General features: G+C 45.4%; 1 pseudogene; it reads right to left on the minus strand.

Annotated features, from left to right (window-relative positions):
- Nucleotides 1-1424: 1424 nt before the first annotated feature.
- On the minus strand, nt 1425-2431 carry LOC130573073 (pre-mRNA-splicing factor 18-like; annotated as a pseudogene).
- Between the last annotated feature and the right edge of the window lie 266 nt (nt 2432-2697).

The following is a 2697-nucleotide window of genomic DNA, read 5'->3' on the forward strand; positions in this document are numbered from 1 at the left end:
TTGCTTGGCAGCCCAGACATYGACAGCCTGCCTTAGGCTGACGGGTGCACACATGGAAATGTGGCTCTACCTGCTCAAAGAGRGCTTTGCTTCACAAGCTGCAGCAGAAACAGCATCCCCTCTGCTGGGTMTGGCTGGATTCTCTGCCCCAACACATTTACAGCCACCTGCACCCTCCCTTTGCAGGTCCCCACTCCACCGAGAAAAGAGAAGGCTCTACCCAAAGGTGTGTGGATGTTCCAGTGTGATAGGGATAGATTTACCATGGAAAGTTGCATTCCATTAGTTTTGAACTTTCCCACGTGCCACCAGTAATAAAAATTGGCCCAGGTTACATGCAGAGATGCCCATTCCAGAGCTGGGGTGTGCTGGTGTCTCTCTTATCCTGGGTCCACTGCCAACAGGAGCTCTCCAATGGGAGAGGGTTTGTCTTTTGATGAAAGCACATTGGTGGAATTGCTGCTGTGAAAGTCAAGTCTCAGTGTTGAAAAGACACTGTGTACAGTCACAGTGAGGTGACAGCATTTTCTACTCCAGAGAGCAAAGTGCTTTAATAGCGCTGTTTTTTCAGGGACATTCTGAACTGCGAGAGAATGTTTTGCCACAACCTGGAGGTCTTTGGTACTCCTGTGTGCAGAATGTGAGGATTAACACGGGCCATTTCTTCTCCCTGGCCATGCTAGGGTCTCAATCTTTTCTATTGCAACCTTTGTTCTAAGTGCAACATCTTTTTTAAGGTGCCAGTATCTTCCTGATCTACCTATAGATAACATACATCAGGTTGGGTTTTTTCCCGGGCCATTTGGAGAGGCTTGAATTTCCCCAACTCAGCCTGGCTTATTCTACATGAAGTATAGATGGAGTCTTAATTTAGGAAATTTTCAAGTGCCTGAGGTTAGCTGGTGGGATTGCTCCCCTCACTGCTTATCTTTTTTGCCTGGGCAGTAGCAATGCTGTAGATTTTTGACATGAGAAGAATCACACCTCCAAAGCCACTTTAGTCCATACACAGCACAGGTTTGGAAGCTAGGAAGAGGGTTTCAAGCTAAGAAGTGCTTGAAACACAAGCACTTCCCAGCAGGTGAAATCTGACATAAAAATAGAGAGAATGGTGTGGTGAGTCGCCCTCAGGAAGCTCCTCTTTAACATAGTGACACTGATGTAGGGGGATTTCATCTTTTAGGTGCATCTTCTGCCCATGAGGTCAGAGTGTCACATCCGCTTGACCTGGACAGGAAGGGAATTTGAATTACTCTACAAAGAATAACTCAAGTTTTGCACATAATTTGTGTGGGCATACGGTAGTCAGAATGTAAATGTGGAGTTTTTAACTTCTGATATTCGAGCACAAACTGTACCTCTTCCATCCTCTGTGGGTCTTGGTGACCAAAATGTGAATCATTCCCTGGCCCCTGCAGAGCCTCTCAGAGCATCCACACACTTTGATGGTCTGTTGGGAAGTGTTTCTGGCAAATGGTCATGAGCCTCTTCATCCTCCATATGTATTTCCTTTCAGTTTCATCAYTGAGCACATGGGCCACATGTTTGGAGAAAATCTTTTCTTGCCCTGTCTGTGCATGGATACCAACCATGGTGACACCGATCGGCCAGGGCGTGTTTCCAATGGCCATCTGGAGATAGGCATTGTTTGCCCTCACATAGTCTCTTTGCAACATGAATTTAACAATATCTCATATTGATTCTTTGATGACTGCAGGGATTGATTCTTTGATGACTCCTTTTGTGGAGTTTTCTGAAGAGCGGCCTCAGATGGAACTCTGTCTGTCTGTGGTGCTGTTCTCCCTGTCCTCCCTGTTGAACACAGTCCTCCCTGACATTCAGCTGATGGGCCCAAACTCCGAAGGAACTTCAAGAACTTTGTTATCATATCCATATCATAGTGATCCCTGTCCCAAGGATCGTCCCAAAGCTTCCAGCTCTTCAATAGCAGCATTCTCCTCATGGACTCTCAGGTCATTCTGGGAGTCATCATCTGCTTCTTGGCCTCCTACAATTTCCTTCACATGTTGATCAATCTTATGAAAAGCCGCCTTCATGTCATTGCTCAGGCCCTTGTTCACTTCAGGTGCAAGAATTTTGTCTTCCTCAGACACTGAAATGCATCATAATCTGTTTCCCCAAAYAGCCTGATGGGCTCACCCCTCTCATAACTTCCTGATAACCTCCCATCTGCAAAGAGTCATTGGCAACTTCTCCTCTGCCATTCGAATTCCAGCACTGGATTTGATGCAGCCARTCGTTTATCCTCCTCTTCCTGCTGCTGTACCTTGTAGCCACATCTCTGCACATAGGCCTCCTCTTCCTTTTTAGCCAACTCACTGCATTTGAAATACCTCTTATTTCTCCCCAGGAGAACCATCTCCTCCAGCTGCTGGCACTTCCTGATCATTTCCTGTTTCAGACTGTCCATGGCAGCCCCAGAGGTATCAGCCCAGACTAGGACAGGAGAACAAAAACATTTCAATTTAAATTCATTTCTTCTGATATTATTGTGTCATTAACATGGTATATTTACAAAGCAATTTYGATTCCTCTCCCTGGTCTTAAAAAGAGCATTATGATGGGTAAATAGTTYCCCATATGCAGAAATATATATAGGGTGAAGTAAAACATCACATGAATACACCAAGCATCATGACAGTCAGGGAGTTTTGTACCCCAATACACAAATGCTTC

Source organism: Malurus melanocephalus, unplaced genomic scaffold, assembly GCF_030028575.1.
Source record: "Malurus melanocephalus ecotype Western Australia unplaced genomic scaffold, MMel_1.1 scaffold_50, whole genome shotgun sequence".
In the NCBI taxonomy this organism is placed as follows: domain Eukaryota; kingdom Metazoa; phylum Chordata; class Aves; order Passeriformes; family Maluridae; genus Malurus; species Malurus melanocephalus.